Genomic DNA, 17,330 nt, shown 5'->3' with positions numbered 1-17,330 from the left:
CTGTGCCTCCCAGGCGCCCCTTTGTCTTTATTTTTCAGAATTCAATTACAGTGTCTTGGTGTGGACCTCTTTGATTTTTTCTGCTTGGAATTTGTTGACCTTCTTGCATGTATAGATTCACGATTGTTACTAAATGTGGTAAGTATTCAGCCACTGTTTCTTTGAATAGTTTTTCTCTTTTTTTCTTCTGCCTCTGGGATGCCCGTTGTATGCTTGCTTATACTCTTGCCGCTGTCCCCAAAGGGCTCTCGGGTCCTGTTCATTTTTCTTCATTCTTTCCTCTTTTGGCTCCTCAACTGGATAATTTCAATTGACCCATTTTCAAGTTCAGTGGTTCTTTTGTTTGCCCACTGAAATCTTCTGTTGAAACTCTCCAGGGAAATTTTCATCTTGTCTTACTTTCCAGCTCCAGAATTTCTATTTGTTTCTTTCATATAATTTCTATTTCTTATTGACAGTCTCTATTTGATGAGATATCATTCTCCTGATTTCCCCTAGTTCTTTGTCTATGGTTCCCCCTAGCTTTTTGAGCATACTTAACCCAGTTGATTTAAAGTCTTCTTCAAGTCTAATGAGTGTGTGTCCTCAGGGATCACCTGTTAGTTTCTTATCTTCTGCAAAGATACCCTTCGCAGGGCCATACTCTTGTTTCTTGGCATGCTTCATTTTTGTTGTTGTTGAAAATTAGGCAATTTGGATATTACAATGTGGTAATTCTGTAAATCAGATCTGTCCCTGTCTGGGTTTGTTGTTGTTGTTTGCTGTGGGTTGCAGTTGTCTGAATGACTTTTCTAGAATATTTTAAAAACTGTATTTCTTGTTGTGTGTGGTCTCTGAAGTGTCAGTTCCTTTAGCTCCTCATCAGCAGTTGTTGGAAATTTCTTAAATGCCTGAAGGAAGGAGACAAAGAGGAGGAGGGGGAGGAGAAAGGAGAAAGAGGAAGAGAGCAGGATGGGAGGAAGGAAAGAGGAGAGGAGACAGAGCAACTTTCCTGATGTTTGCAGACTGACTCTGTGTTGGGGCACTCCTGTAACGACAAGCCAGGTTGTTCACAACTCTGCCTTAGCCTTCACTTCCTGCTCGGGGGGAGCCTAAAGATCAGCCAGAGGTGAACACTTAGGGGCTTCTAAAATCTTTTCTGAGCATGCATCCTGCCCCCAGCATGGGAGGATTTTCAAAGCCATTATTCCCCCAAGTAGCTCCTCTCCCAGTTTCTCCTCTCAGGCTCTCAGCATGTCTATTGTTTGTCCCAACTGTAATCTCTTCCCTCATGTGGCAGCACCTCGTTCACTGGCCTTTCAGCTGTACTCAAGGAATACCCTCTGCAGAGTCCCTTCCTGCTTTGAGAGAGTCACAACGTGGGCAAAACAGAGGCCAGTGCCTTGCATCATTCCTTCAAGGAACCCCTAGACAGGTCAAAACAGGCGCACATAATTCCTCAGGAACAAGGAATTTTGGTTTCCTTTTGTTTGGGGAGAGGAGATAACATATCGCTCTATTCGAAGGAATGGTGCAAGTGAACGAAGTGAACTGGACGTTCTAACACAACTGAGAGAAGGGATGGTACATACACTACCTGGCATGGACGTCACTCCTGTAGCTGCAGGGAACCCCACCAATGGCTCAGCGGTCACCGCTGTCCCGGGGTGTCCTTGTCAAAAAGATACTCTGCCATGCAGGGGTTCTGGGGTCCCATCTTGTGCAAGCTGGTTACGTGATCGCCCAAGTCTTTGATGGATTTCACCCACTCGTTCAATGTAGTTACATGAATGACTTGGCCATTTTTGTCAATGGCTGCTTTGTATGAGTTCTGGTTGTGACTGATCACATTCTGGTCCAAGTGTAACCTATGCTCCAGCGTATCCAGCCTGCTCTCCCAGTCACCACAGTCCGCTTTCTTGCTATGCTGAGGGAAACTCAGCCACCTTGTGGGTCCTGCAAGTGCCATCAGTTTCTCAGCACGGTCCCTCTCCTTGTGAGCTTGGTGAGGAAAATCAGTGGCAACATTTCTCAAAGCCAATTCATCATGGTCCAAATAGAAAGATTTAGACAGGTAGATGCAGGAGGCACAGAGTTCCAAGTGGATCCAGTGGTTGATGGTTGCCTCCAGATCCTGGAGGTGGTCCGAGCCCACCTGCAAGGGGGACACAGTCGTCATGGCATGTGACTTAGGAGGGTGGTGGCCAGGCAGCACTGGAGTGGCAGTTGGTCCCTTGGAAATGTCCAAGGCACTGTGAGCTGCCGTCAGCATTCTTGGATTGGGACACATGAGTACCACGAACGCTTTTGAGAGCCTGTTCTCCGCCAGACCGTGTTCCAGAATGGGAGGCTAATAGTGAATGATACAAACAAAACCCCCTGGCCTCTCGAAGCTACATTCCAGGGTAGGGCTTCTCAGTCTCGGCACTGCTGACAGTAGGGGCTAGACACTTCTGTGTTGTCGAGGGCCACGCCGTGCACCACAGGACGCTGAGCAGCGTCCCCGGCCTCCACCCACCAGATGCCACTGGCATGGCTCTCTGGTTGTGACACCCCAAACTGTCCCCAGACAAAAATCCCCACTGGGAACCACTGCTCCACTGAGGAACTGGGGGATCCAAGTTTCCATCCTGGCTCACAGACCGTGTCACTGTATATGTGTATGTTTAAACCCCCGACCCTGTTTGACCCTGACCCCTTAGCAGCTGTAGTAACAACGAACGCAACCACCACTGTCGTCTGCTTGCAACATGCCGGGTCCTGTACCGAGGGGTTTTATATCCACTGATGTGAAACCGAGGCTCGGGCCGGTCAGTCCTGTGCCTAAGGAGTCAGGGCTGAGCTGCTAGGCCAGGCCTGCTTGACTGCAGAAGTCCGGCACCTCCTGACCGCTGGGCAATGTGGTGCTTCTGTTAAAAAGGAAGAGATGGGTAAACTGAGGAGTCTGAAAGCCCCATGGGGCCCCAGGCTGTACCCAAGTTGACAGCAGCAGGGCGTTGGGGCTGGGTGGCTGGGTGTCATGGTGCTTGGCCTGAAAGCAGCTATGCGTCTCTCCCCAGCTGACTCTGGAAGCCAGGGCCGTGGTGGGGGCTGGTCACCAGGCGTGTGTTTGGGTGCTGCAGGGCGGGGCTGTATCTGGAGGTGAGCTGCGGCTTCCTCCTGGGCTGCTAGTGCCAGCCGGTGTCAGGCAGCATGGGGGCAGGGCCTGGCCCTCCCGGCAAGGCCAGCTACCTCGTGGGGCTCAAGGGGTGGGACCTGCAGAGGGTTAGGGCGCGCTGGCTCAGGCCCAAAGCCGCTGGGGAGTCCTGTGACTGCCGAGTCTGGATGACAGGACTGATGGGTCACCGCCTGCACATGCGAGCTCCTGTGGGCTTCTAGCTGAGCGAGCCGTCCCTGCTCCTCCAGTATCACCCAGACAAGGAGGCCCGTGTGTCCCTCTACTTCCTTTGTACCCCATTTTCTCCTTTCTGCCCATCCCCAGCAGCAGATCTGGCCCTCAGGGTTTTAAAATGTAGGGTTTATTGTTATTCAGGTATAGTGAGGCTAAAAGAGCAGGAGACAGTTTGTTACTCACAATCCCAGGAGGAGGGGGACCGCACACCACGTGGGTCCACTCGAGGAAGAACCAGGGTCATTCAGGAGGCAGAGGGAGCAAGGCAGAGACGTGGGCAGGAGCCTTTTTTTGTGGTTTCTATGGGATGGAAAGGCAGGGTCAGCAGGCTCAGGATTGGCTAGTTTGAATAATCTCTGCGGGCTCTGGGGGGTAGGGACAGGCCTAGTTGTCTGGCCCCTGGCCCTGGGGACATCAGGGCAAGGGGACATTGGCTCCTGGAGTATGGCAGCCTGCTAACGGGGCAGTCAGAGGAGGGGCTGTGGCAGAGAGCTGTGTGCTATCTCTAGGGATCAGTTAGCCCTGGGAGGGGCAGTCCCTCCCATGGCAGCAAGGCCCCAAGAGCTCAAAGCATCAGCGTATAGAAAATAAAAACCACAACTGACACATCCCTCACCTCTCTGCTCTCACCACCCATTCTTCCCTCTTGCCTGTTTCTGCGGCCACCCCGTTTGGCAGGGGATGAACACCTAGGGTGCCTCTCCAGTCTCCCCAACCTCCAGAAACCCGGCATCCCTGACCCCTCCTGCCGACTGTCCCCGTCACCTCTGGCTCCTGAACTCCTGCACTGTCCCCGTCACCTCTGGCTCCTGAACTCCTGCACTGGCTCCACGGAGCCTGACAGCAGCCTGAGGCCCCTCGTGGCTCCTGCTTTCCTTGGTTTCTGAGACACACCCGCTCTGGGTCCTTCTCCCCTCCTTTCCAGTCATCTCTGAGACAAGAGCATTTTCTCACGGTTCTGTCCTGGTCCCTTTCTCGGGGGTCAGGCTGAGGCCACACAACCTCCCCCCCTTGGTATTTTTGCTGCTGATAAAGGGGCTTGAGGTGTCTTGGGCTATGTGGCCAACTGTGAACTTCTGAATGCAAAATTCACTTTTCCTTTAGTGTCGGCTAAAAAAATAAAAAATGTCTCCTCCTGGGGGCAGGGGTGACAAGAACTGGGCCCAGGACACCTTGAAGAACATGAGAAGCCTTTCCAAGTCTGCAAAGTGGAGCAAAGATTGGAGCTTTTTGGTCTTTTTATGTGTGACTTTCGGGGGCGTGGAGTGGGGAGAAAAGTGGTCCCTCTGTCTGCTTTATCTCGGTGTTCTCAGCTTCAGAACATCTGGTCCACCCAAGGCCTGACCCCCAATCTTCATACACTGAGTCCTCAGCATCTAGTGGGAGAGACACAGGCCTGTGGTACAGCTCAGCTCGTGCCCTAAGAGAGGCAGAGGCCAGCCGGACCGCCCAGTGCCGGCCACACCCCGGCCCGGGCTCCAGAGTGAACTGTCCTGAGTTCCCTGCAGCCGTGTAACAAATTACCTCAAGCACGGTGGCTAAAACAGCATGGGTTTTTGATCTTTCGGTTCTGGAGGGCAGAAGTCCTAAAATCACGCTATTGGCTGGGCCAAGATCCTTCTGGAGGCCCTGTGGGCCATCTGTGTGTGTCTTCACCCCCTCCAGCTTCCAGGGTGGCCGGCGCTCCCTGGCGCGGCCTTCCTCGTCCTGCAAAGCCAGCAGTGGAGCGTCTTCCAGTCTCGCTCTGTGCCCCGCTTCTGTTGTCGCTTCCCTTCTCTGGCTCTGACCCTCCTCCCTGTCCTAGGACCCTTGTGAGGACGTTGGGCCACCGGGATCACCCAGGCTCATCTTTCATCTCCAGAGCCTTGACTTAACTACATCTGCCAAGTCCCTCCCACTATGGAAGCTGACATAGTCTCAGGTTCTGGGGATGAGGACATGGACACTGGGGGGGGGGGCGCATTATTTTGCCTGCCACAGCACCCACAGAATGCTTCTTGGGGGAAGTGATATGTGGACCCAGTTCTGGAAACCAGTGGGTGGGGATGGGTGTGGGGGAGAATTCCAGGCCCATGGAACAGGGCACATCAAACAGCAGGCTCCCTGAATACCTGACCCGGATGTGGTCTGAAGGCCCTTAACACCAGCCCAAGAACCCAGGCAAAGGAATCCCCTTTCCAGGCTTGGTTCTGTCAGGTGGGGGATTCTCACCTGGGCCGATTTTGCCCCCCAGCGGACACCTGGCAGTAACTGGTTGTCACAGCAGGGGCGAAGGGATGGCTAGAGAGGCTACTAAACGTCCTCCCCTCCTCCCCCATGAAGAATCCTCCACCCCACAGGTCAGTGGGCTCAAGAGTGAGAAGCCCCGCTTCCAGCATAGCTACTAACAGCTGCTTCCTGGCCCTGTCTCTCCAAACCTGCAGGGACTCCCCCACATCCCCCTGGAGGGTGTCTGCTCAGTTTCACCCAGTCCTTTCTTGGGAAAAGCAGCTTTCAGTTCCTCCTGACCCTTGACCTGCCCTGGGTGCACTTGGGTGGGTTGAACACTCCTCACTGGGGAATGAAAAGCCCCAGGAAGATGGCTGGAAGAGCAGCCCTGCTTTCTCCTCACCCCACCCCACCCCACCCCGCCCTGCCCCGCCCCAGGCTGACCATTCTGGACTCTGGGTCCCCACACGGGGAAGATGAGGCAGATGGTATGCTAAGGACACTGGTCAATGGGCGGGGACTAAGCTAGCTCACTCACAAAGCATGGGGCAGCAGGGGACAGGACCCGCGACAGGAGGGGTGAGTTGGGGGCACCCCCCTCCAGCTCCTTGTTGCTGCTGCCCTGTGACAGCCATGTTGGCAACACCCCTAGCGTCGTCTGTGTGGTCACTGGGCTGGGGCAAGAGGGAGTGCCCACCTTGCTCACCAGCCGTGAAATGGACCCCAGGGTCGGTGGCCTGATTCATTGGTGGGGGTGACAGGGGCAGGCCGTGCCAGAATGTGACAAACCTGGGCTGGGGTTTTAGGGCTGCTGGTCCTCCCGGGAAGGGCCTGCTTCTTGCTCCTTCGGCCAGCAAACCCCTGACGCCTACTGGCTGCCAGGCCCTATGCTGGGCACGGGAGGTGATAAGACTCAGCCAGCCCCTCAGGGAGCCACAGCGACTGGGGAGAGCAGGGCTCGTGCTGGCGGCTGCTGAGGGTCTCATTATGGTTCTCATCGCAGCACCAAGCTCATCTGTGGGAAGAGGCTGGCTGCATTGCTGGGCGAAGGGACTGGAGATGTTGGCCAGGGGAAAGGAGGGAGGCAGGAGTCTAGGCAGAGCAAGGCCCCGTGCAGGGGCACAGAGGGAAGGACGAAGGAGAGCGTGTGTCCAGTGGGGCTTCCCTTGGTGTGAGCCCAGCAAACCCCTCGCTGCTGGGGGTAGGAGGGCTGCTCTGGGAAGACGGCCAGACCCCCCAGCTGCTCCTGGATCCCCTCTCCTGCTCCTGTGCCGGCTGTAGCTCATCTGGCCAGACTCTGTGGACGACCAGGGGGCCCCTCGCCAGGCTTGAGCCCCTGATGTATGGCTCTCCATCCTCCCACAGGGGCTCTAGGCCAGCCCCATCCACCAGAGAATCCTGCCTCCTTAACTGCGGAGGCTGGGCAGTGCCCACGGGCGTCAAGGGCCACCTGAGCTCCTCTGCCCACCCCTGCTGAAACCCAGCGGGCTTATCTAGGGGGACGGACCGAACTGTGTGGCCCCTCCAAAATTCATGTGTCATAGCCCTAACCCGCAGGGCCTCAGAATGTGACTATATTTGGAGGGAGGGCCTCTGAAGAGGTGATCAAGTTAAAATGAGGCCATTAGGGTGGGCCCTAATCCAATGACCGGTGTCCTTATAAAAAGGGGAAAATAGGACACAGATGCACACAGAAGGAAGACCGTGTGGGGACACAGGGAGAAGGTGGCCATCTGCAAGCCAAGGAGGGACGCCTCAGAAAGAATCAGCCCTGCCAGCACCTTGATCTTGGGGTCCTTGCCTCCAGAACAAACCATGAAGAAGTAATTTTTTTAAATAATAAAATGATTTTACTTAAAATGTACCTTCATATACATATAATAATATCAAACATTTATTTAGGGGTGCCTGGCTGGCTCAGTCAGTGGAGTATGTGACTCTTGAGATCTCGGGGTTGTGGGTTCGAGCCCCACGGTGGGTGTAGAGATTCCTTAAAAATAAAATCTTTAAACAAACAAATAAGATACATTTATCTGATGCTCTCAATGTGAGAAAATAGATTTCTGTTGTTCCTAAACCACCCAGACTAGGCTGCTTTGTTACGGCAGCCAGAACAAACCAATCATCCAGGATAGACCTGAGTAAGACAGTAGCATACCGGGTGCTTAGGGATGTGGGGAGGGAACGAAGATCAAGACAGACCCTTTCTCCATGGCCTTGGTTTCTCCCCTTTCCCATGTAGACCTAGTGCTTTAACTGCATACTGAGGATGTCCCCTTCCCTCCAAACTCAACCATCTTAAGCCACTGGGCCCTGGCTGAATGGGGCAGTAGAAATAACACCCTAGAGATGCCACTGTGAACCCATGACCCTCACCCTGCTGGGCTCTCCTTTTCCAGACTGGTCTATGTAAACCTTCTCCTTGGGCCCCTCCTCTTCCCTAGACACCCCCCCACCTCTTATCTGCATCCTACTTAGTCTTTCCTCCTGTCCATCCCCTTGGGGCTGAGGCTGGGGCCTGCCTCAGTGCTGGCCTGCACCCTCCCTTCCCCACTCTCCCCCGCATTCTCCCAGCCTCAGGTGGAGGGCTGTATGACACATAGGTGCCATTCTGTGCCCCACGCTGTTCTCTCACATGATGAGCTGTTTGCTCCCGTGGTCCCAACCCCTAGCCCTTCTCTGCCATCCTCTGGGAGTGTGTGACCTTGGGCCCACTTGATCCTTCTGTAAAATGGGCCTAACAGGCCCCAGCCCAGAGGCTTACCATGAGGACTGAACTGCAACCCCACATGAGGTGCCTGCGTGGCTCAGTCAGTTACGCGTCCAACTCTTGATCTCAGCTCAGATCGTGATCTCAGGGTTGTGAGTTCGAGTCCTGCGTTGGACTCCATGCCGAGAGGGGAGCCCACTTAAAAAAATAATAATAAAAATTAAAAACTTTAAAAAAAGGAACTGCATACACACAGTGGTCAGCCTGGAGGCCGGGAGCCACTCTTATTCCATATGGTTGCAGGCCTCCTACCCATCTTTTCTAGTGGATGTGCAATTCATTAAAGCAGCCTCATCTCTGGGCGTTTTTTGTTTTTTTTTGTTTTTAAGATTATTTATTTATTCGACAGAGAGAGAGACAGCCAGCGAGAGACGGAACACAAGCAGGGGGAGTGGGAGAGGAAGAAGCAGGCTCATAGCGGAGGAGCCTGATGTGGGGCTCGATCCCACAACGCCGGGATCACGCCCTGAGCCAAAGGCAGACGCTTAACCGCTGTGCCACCCAGGCGCCCCCCCCCTTTTTTTTTTAAAGAATCTCTGGGCGTTTAGATCAGTGCCAAGCCGAAGGCAACTTGCTGGAGCCCGGAAGAAACATCCTCTGGCCAACAGCCCTTCCATGGGTGGCTCAGGGTAACTGTCAGTGCTACAGCCATGCGGACAGAGCATGAACCTTTCCTGTGTGGCAGGGATCTTTCATGGGTGTCTTTCCAGCTTCACGTGGCTGCCACCCCTGAGGAAAGTCAGTGCTGGGGCTGGTGGGGGGGGCGGTTCTGGCAGGGTTGGAATGATCTACACCTTGACCAGCCCTTACTCTTGGGCCCCTTGGTAGACCCACTCTGAGGTTTGTTGACTCTCTCCCCCTGCAAACTGTCTGTTTCTGACCTTTGCTCCTTTGGCTCTTATCAATTTACGTGAGCTCTTAATAGACCGATAACACTTCGCTTATTCCTATCACACAACTTGCTCTCTTGCACACAGGCATGCCTGGGGCGCTCTGAGAAACGGGTGCTTTTGGATCTGTTTGGGAGCTGGGACGTTTGAAGATTTTGTGATATGGAGAGCATGGGTGTTGGGGGGGGGGAGGCGGCGCAGGACCTGGTTAACGCAAACACCCATCCTGGGTGGTCCTGCCCCAGCACATCAGGGGCAGGTGGGCGGCACCTTGCACGCAGCCCACGGCATATAAGTGAGTCCGGGGCCTGCTTCCTGTGAATTGTCGGATGAAGAACGAGACTGGAGATGACTGCCTACCAATGACCGACAAGCATGAAGCCTCCACCCCAGTTATAAAGAGTATTGGGGAAAATAGTCTGGTGGTTTCTCAAAACATTAAACAAAGAGTTACCATAGGACCCTGCCATCCCACTCCTAGGTATCCACCCAAGAGAATGGAAAACATATGTTTGCATAAAAACTTGTCCGTGAACGTTCACAGCAGTGTTATTCACAATAGCCAAGAAGTGGGAAAAGCCCCCATGTCCATCACGTGGTGAATGGATAAAGAAAATGTGGTGTCGCCACATGGTGGAATTATTACTCAGCTGTGAAGTACCAATCCACACTCCAGCATGGATGGACCTTGATGACAGGATGCTCAAACGCAAAAGGCCACATGTGACGTGACTCCATTTACATTAAGTGACCAGAATAGGCAAATCCATGGGGTCAGGAAATACATTCGTGGTCGCCAGAGGCTGGGGAGTGACTGCTAACGGGCATGGGTTTCTTTCGCTCTGGGGTGAAGAAATGTTCTGGAATGAGACAGTGGTGATGTTTGCACAACTTTGCGAATATGTGAGAAGTCCCTGAATTTTCACTTAAAAAAAAAACACACAACTTTCAAAAAGCAGCACTGCAGAAAGCCCCACAACCACACAGGAAATACTTAGGAGCCAAGCAAGAAAGAGAACTTGTATGCCACGAAAAGGAAACATCAGAAATCTTAAAAACGAAAACTAGAAGTGATGGTGGCTACTACAGAGTCAGCATAGGACTGAGGGTGACCAAGTGAGAACACCTAGAAGTGAAAGTGATCGCTACCGATAACCCTCCAGGACAACAGGGAAAGCCAGGCCACGCCATGACCCCCGGGGAACCAGAGCTGCAGGGCCTTTCCTAACCTTTGACCTCAAGAGAGATAAAACACTTGCCAGGAAGATACTGCAGTGGAATGGTTATGGGTCACTTGCAGAAAGATCATTCTGGAAAGCAAAATTTGCCCCGCTTGTCTAGGTCAGTGACCCATGTTATCTCAGGTGATGGCGTTCCAGGAGCCGGGTTTTTTTTTTTTTTTTTTTAGATTTTTATTTATGTGACAGAGAGACAGCCAGCGAAAGAGGGAACACAGCAGGAGAGTGGGAGAGGAAGAAGCGGGCTCCCAGAGGAGGAGCCCGATGTGGGACTTGATCCCGGAACGCTGGGATCACGCCCTGAGCCGAAGGCAGACGCTTAACGACTGCGCTACCCAGGCGCCCCTCAGGAGCCAGGGTTTTAAGAAGCGATTCAGGTGCCTGGGTGGCTCAGTCGGTAAAGCGGCTGACTCTTGATCTCAGCTCAGGTCTCGATCTCAGGGTCGTGAGTTCAAGCCCCGCGGAGCGGACTTAAAAAAAAAAAAAGGAAAAGGGGAGCCCTTCCTGCTCTCTGGGGTGTTAACCACTTTAGATGCTCTGCTCGGTGCCTGCTTTACGCGTGTCTCTGAGGTGGTGGTGCCACCTGCCTTTCACAAATAAGCAAACGGAGGCAGAGGGACCTTATGAGCACAGCGGTGCCTGAACCAAAGCCCTGCATTTCTGTGCCTCCTCCAAGGCCGGGTTCTTCGGGGCAGAAATGTGCACACGCAGGAACCAAGGTGACCCACACCTGGAAGGGGCCAGTCCCCTTGGCACAAGGACATGACCTCCAAACTGTGGTTAACCTGAAAATACATGCTCTTGCCTAAGGAAAAATAAACAAAGCTTCCTGTTTCTTGACACAACTGACCTATTGGGCACTTGAGATGGAATCAGATTGCAGCTGTAAAGCTCGTTGAGTGCCAGAAGGCTCTTTGGGCTTGTCCAGGCCCGCCCGGCTTCTGTCCTCCCAAAGAGCGTCTGCTTTCATGCCTCAGCTCTGTTTGGGAGCTGGTCGGTGAATGCTTGACAGTGAAACCCGTTTTTGTATCCCCAGAATTGCCCCCACCTATGTTTGGAGCCCTGGAAATGGTTCAAATGTCACGGCTTCCCCCCACGTCACTGGGTCTCATGATTCAGGGCACCTCCCTTTCCACATTTGACTGGTCACCGACGAGTTTACTGAGCCCACCTCGTCAACATCTGGAATCCTCCTCTCCATACCCAGCCCCCCATCCTCTGCCCCAGGCTGCCCACCCTTGCCTCTGGTTTCCTTCTTTCATATAAATAAATAAATAAGCAAAGTCAGTCTCTCATCTAAAATTCTCTTTGGCTACAAAACAAATTCTTTTACATGCTTGTTGCCTACGACAGGTGTATTAGTTCTCTGTGGCCGCTGTGACAAATGACAGCCCCCTTGGTGGCCTAAAACAACGCACATTTATTCTCCTATGGCCCCGGAGGTCAGAAGTGTGAAAGCAGTCTTACTAGGCTAAAATTAAGGTGTCAGCTGGGTTGTGGCCCTTCTGGGAGTGCTGGGAAGAAAACTGTTTCTGGACCTTCTCCAGCTTTCAGAGGCTGCCTGCGTCCTGTGGCTCATGGTCCCTCCTCCACCTACAAAGCCAGCAACGGGATCATCGGCCTCTGCTTCCGTCATCACAGCTTCTCTGACTCCTATCCTCCTGCTCCCCTCTTACAAGAACCTTGTGATTACATGTCCCATGCGGATCGTCCACGATAACCTCCCCCTCTTTGGATCTGTAACTTCATACCACCTGCAGAGTCCCCTCTGCCAGGTAAGGCCACGCAGCTGTAGGTGCCAGGAGATGAGGTCACGGACATCTTGGAGGGGCTGCTATTCTGTCCACCCTAACAGGATTCACACGCATTTTCTGAAACGGGCCTGACAGTAAATACTGTAGGCTTTGTGGGCCATATGGTCTCTGCCACCAGGACTGGCTATGCAATTTTCAGGGCCTGACGTAAGATACAAATGAGGGGCCCCTTATTCCTAGATTATTATGAATTTCAAAATGGTGACAGAAGTGCAGCGCCCAGTGAGACTCCACAGCATGCATGGCCAGGAAGCGGGCCCTGCCTGAGCAATCCTCCGCCACCGCCACTGCGGCTGGAAAGCCGCCATGGACCATATGCAGACGACAGGTGACGCTGTGGCGCTATCAAACTTGATGGGACACCTAAACTGTAACTGCCTCAGGTCACAAGATGCTATTCTGCTTCTGCTTTTGCTTTTGCTTTTAAGTAGGCTCCACGCCCAATGTGGGGTTTGAACTCAGGACCCTGAGATCAACAGTCCCGGCCTCCACCTACTGAGCCAGCCAGGGGATCTTCTTTGGTTATTCTTTCAACCACTTAAAAATGTAAACACCCGGACTGGATGCTTGGGTGGCTCCGCTGGTTAAGCGTCTACGTTCGACTCAGGTCATGATCCCAGGGTCCTGGGATGGAGCCCCGCATCTGCTCCTTGCTCAGTGGGGAGCCTGCTTCTCCCTCTGCCTGCCGCTCCTCCTGCTTATGCTCTCTCCGACAAATAAATAAAATCTTAAAAAAAAATGTAAACATCAAGGGCGCCTGGATGGCTCAGTCGGTTAAGCTTCTGACTCTTGGTTTCGGCTCAGGTCATGATCTCGGGGTCGTGAGATCGAGCCCCAAGACGGGCTCCACACTGGACATAGAGCCTGTTTGGGATTCTCTCCCTCTCCCTCTGCCCCTCCCCACCCCCTCGTGCACTTGTGCTCTCTCTGTCAAGGAAAAAAAAAAAAAGAGTAAACCTCATTCTTACTCACAGGCTGTACAAAAAGAGGCATGGGCTTCATCGAGCTGTAATTTGCCGACTCCTGGTCTATGTGATAAAATCCCAACATCTCTGCCTGACTCTCCAGGGACCTTTGAAACTGGAGACAGACATCTCTCCAGTCCCACCTCACAATCTGCATCCAGTGCTCCTGATGGCTCCCGTTTCCTACCAGATCCCCTGGGACAAATCCGTGCCTACACTGCTCCTCCGGGCCTGTCCGTCCAGAAGCCCCACTCCCACCTGCTCCCATTGTATTCTGGCTTGGACACTGCACTCTTTGAGAGGCGGTGCTCTGTGCTTATCCCTTGTCACCCCGGCTGGATTTATGTGTCTATGTGTCCTCCTCTCCCTCGGGAAGTGATGTGCTCAAGGGCGGGAATGCGGGCTAAGTCATCTTTCTGTCTCCTGACCTCACAGGCCCTCAGAGGGACAGCAAGAACAACCTAGAATTTTGGTAGCTGGAGTGTACTCAGATTCTGACCCCTAAGAACTAAAACTATGCTTCTTACCAAAAACAAAAACAAAGCAACCCCCTCCCACCCCACCGCAAACCAAGAATTTCCTCTCTCAAATTCAGACCAAGAAAATAAAGATCTCTGAGACTAAACAGACCTGGGTTCCATTCCTTGTCCTTACTAGACAAGTGCCCTTGGACAAATCACCTCCCTTGCTCTTAAGACTGAGTCTCAATTCGCCGTGGTCCACCAGGCCCTGTGTGACTTGCCCCTTCCAATCCCATGAGTCTCCTCTCCTGCCCCTGTCTCCACCACTGGACTTTTCTCAGTCCCTAAGTGTGCCAGGCTCCTACCTGCCTCAGGGTATTGCAACCCCTGTTCTTTCTGCCTGAAACATTCTGCCTCCTCCCTTTGCCTGGTGACTTACCCTTCCTGCCTCAGCTGCAACCCCACTGACTTAGGAAGCCTTCCTGGCCACGCCAAAATGAGGTTCTCCTGCTACATGCTTTGCTGGCACTCTGAACTTCTGCAGATTGTAATTATTTTGTAATGATCGTAATTGTGTGATTTCTGATCACTATGAACAAGAATCAGATTTAATAAGCACTTCACACCACACTCTGTTCCAAAGGTTCTCAGAGTGAGTGAGTTCATCTAATTTTCCCAGTGTCCTCATGAAGTATTATAATCGCCCCCATTTCACAGATGGGGAAGGTAAAGCTCAGAGAGATTTACAAAACTTACCCAAGGTTGCACACCTCGTCAATGTTGGAGTTGTCCTCTGAAGCCCATCCCCACAGGTCGACTGTGACTTCCGTGAGGGCAGATGCCCCATCTGGCACGGTCATTGTTGTATCCCCAGGTTGGAGCACCTGCACCGGGCACACTGGGGCTGATTAAAAACCACTGATGACGTAAAAGAAACAACACCCCAGTAGCAATGAGCACTCTGAGTGCCCAGATCTTGCTTCCTAACACCACTCTCTAATAATTCTTTTATTAGGCGGGGAGAAATGGCTGATTCTAGGACTAGGGCAGGAAATATACGAGATGAGCCTGGAGCATCTTGTAATACCATAAAGCAAGGAAGCGCTCCCAAGAAAACAAAAAAACCCCAAACCAAACACACTGATGGGAGTGTGTCAAAGGGTCCCAGGAGCCAACTAAAAGAGCTCCCAATGGCCAAAGCTGGAATAATTTAAACAAAGTAAAGTCGTATTGGATTATAATCCAGAGTAGGAAATAAATACCCAGCGGCCACACTGTTATAATTAAATGATGGATAAGCTAATAAATCAGGGAGAGCAGAGAAATCTCCCACGCAGAAGAATTCCACATAATTTACATAGACATCTCACATAAGGAAGGGAACGTACATCTTCACTCTTTAGGTGTGTGCTGCACATAATGACCTCCTTCCAAAGTATGCGATACAGAAGGGGGAGGCAAGTAACTTTATAGTGGAGAAATGTGACAAATGCTACCTCAGCCCAGATCAAGGTCAACAGCAACAGGTATAGATAATGTTGGTCGTATGCACCCTTGACAGGAGGTGATGAGAGTCACACTTTACCTCTGGGGTTCTTCCTCCCCCCAAACCCATCATCCCAGTCTTATCAAACACCAGACAAATTCCAATAGAGGGGCATTCTACAAAATACCTGATCATTTCTTCTCAAAACCGTCAAGGTCATCAAAAACAAGGAAAGTCTGAGACTCCACCACAGCCAAGAGGAGCTTAAAGAAACAGGACAACGAAGTGAGTGGATCTTAAAAGTTCTCATCATGAAAGCAAAAAATATTTATAATTATGGGTGGTCATGGGTGTTAACTAAACTTATTGCACTAATTACCTTATAACACATACATATATCAAATCATTAGACTGTACATCGAAAACTAGCATGTGTTACATGTCAATTATATCTCAAAAAAAAAAAAAAAGGGAGAGAGAGAGAGAGGGAGAGAGAGAGAGAGAACCAGGACAACTAAAAGTAATGTGGTATCCCGCATGGGATTCTGGAAGGGAAGAAGGACATTAAGTAAAAAAAAGGAAATCTAAATAAACTATGAACTTTGGTTCATAATGTATCAATATTGATTCATTAATTATAACAAATGTATCATACTAATGAAAGATGTTACTAATAGGAGAAACTGGGTGTGCAGAAAATCGTAACTCTGTACTTCCAAGTATTTCTGTAAATCTCAAATAATAGACGAAGTCTATTAAGGAGAACAACAACAAAGTACAGATGAATACATGAAGGACTTCATTCTTCACCATGGCAACGATTACAGCTCCCTTCTCACAGAGCTACTGTGAGGATTACACAGGAGAATGCACATAAAGTATTTAGCACGAAGTACACTCTGGATTCAGAGCACTGGCCACCATTCTACTAAATCTATGCCATCCACTATGGGAGCCACGAGCTCTACGTGACTAAATTTAAATTATGTAAAAATTAAGTACATTAAAAATTCAGTTCTTCTGTGGCACCAGCCACATGTCAAGTGCCCAAAAGCCACATGGAACGAGTGGCTACTAAATTAGAAGTGATGATAGAGAACATGCCCATCACTGCAGAAAGTCCTACCAGACAAACATGGCATTAAACAAATGGCATAATTACTTGCTCGATTCCTTCTGCAAATGCCATCTTCTCAACCTTCCCCACCTCCCTCTTTCAAACTGCAACCTCCACATTCCCCATACCCTTTCTCCAATTTACTTTTCTTCTCACCCATTTCCACCACTTGATGTGAAATCCACTTGATGTCTCTCTCTTCTGCCTCCCCATCTGGCACTGCGGGGTCCAAGGCAGTAGCCACGTGGTTGCTGAGTTCTTGAAATGTAGTCAGTCCAATTTGAGATGCACTGTGTAAGACATAGATTTCAGAGGAGGGGGGGGCTAAGAATGTAAAATATCTCATAACTCTTTATATTGATTACACGTAGAAATAACATTTTGGACATACTGAGTTAAATAAAACACATCACTAAGAGTAACATCACTTGTCTCTTTTAAACTTTTCTTTCCTTTAACACAGCTCCTAGAAAATTTAAATTATGCACCTAACATTTGTGGCTAACATTTTTGCCCGTTCGCTGCCCAATACAAGTGACTAGCATATAGTAGACGCTCAATAAAATTTTAATGACTTACTGCTAGGCTGCGCCTCCGGGAACCCGTTAGCTCCAACAGTCAACACTGATGTAAGGCACACCACGTCTCATGCTCCACCTCCTCACCATACCAGATAAGGAAACTGAGGCCCGGCGAGGTGACGTCAGCCACTTCCCAACGGCACGTAGTGCGGAAACGTCGGGGTCGGGATTCGAACCCGGGTCCCGTCCCCACAGCCCTGGCGCGTAGACCATTCCTACCTGTCAGGAGGCGGCGGCGGCGGGAAAGACAGGCGCGAGGCATACAGCATGCGCTCGCCAAGGGGCGCGGTTCGTCGGCCACCGCCTTCAGCCGGCCTCCGTGGGCAGGGCCCCAGCCGGCCCCCTCCGCGGCCATCGCCGGCCACCCGCGTCTCAGCCGGCCGCCGAGCCCTTCGCAGGCGGCGCCGGCCGGAAGTCCCGCCTCCGCCGC

The 17,330-nt window shown here is 51.6% G+C and overlaps 1 long non-coding RNA gene across 3 annotated transcripts; it reads right to left on the bottom strand.

Moving 5' to 3' along the window:
- On the bottom strand, window positions 1–17,268 carry LOC103681731. 3 transcript variants are annotated; one of them, XR_573328.2, is made up of 7 exons: window positions 16,899–17,108; window positions 16,476–16,609; window positions 15,390–15,465; window positions 14,473–14,600; window positions 8,343–8,486; window positions 3,554–3,670; window positions 1–2,888 (listed from the first exon to the last, which is right to left on the bottom strand). It is a non-coding gene; the product is annotated as an uncharacterized LOC103681731 (long non-coding RNA). The 3 variants fall into 3 exon arrangements; XR_005834647.1 differs by lacking the exons at window positions 1–2,888; window positions 3,554–3,670; window positions 16,899–17,108 and adding an exon at window positions 17,120–17,268 and having other exon boundaries at window positions 7,522–8,486; XR_573326.2 differs by lacking the exons at window positions 1–2,888; window positions 3,554–3,670 and having other exon boundaries at window positions 7,522–8,486.
- Between the last annotated feature and the right edge of the window lie 62 nt (window positions 17,269–17,330).

The sequence above is a fragment of the Ursus maritimus genome, unplaced genomic scaffold, assembly GCF_017311325.1.
Source record: "Ursus maritimus isolate PB19 unplaced genomic scaffold, ASM1731132v1 scaffold_14, whole genome shotgun sequence".
Lineage (NCBI taxonomy): Eukaryota > Metazoa > Chordata > Mammalia > Carnivora > Ursidae > Ursus > Ursus maritimus.
This window is presented reverse-complemented; position numbering and strand designations above follow the sequence as displayed.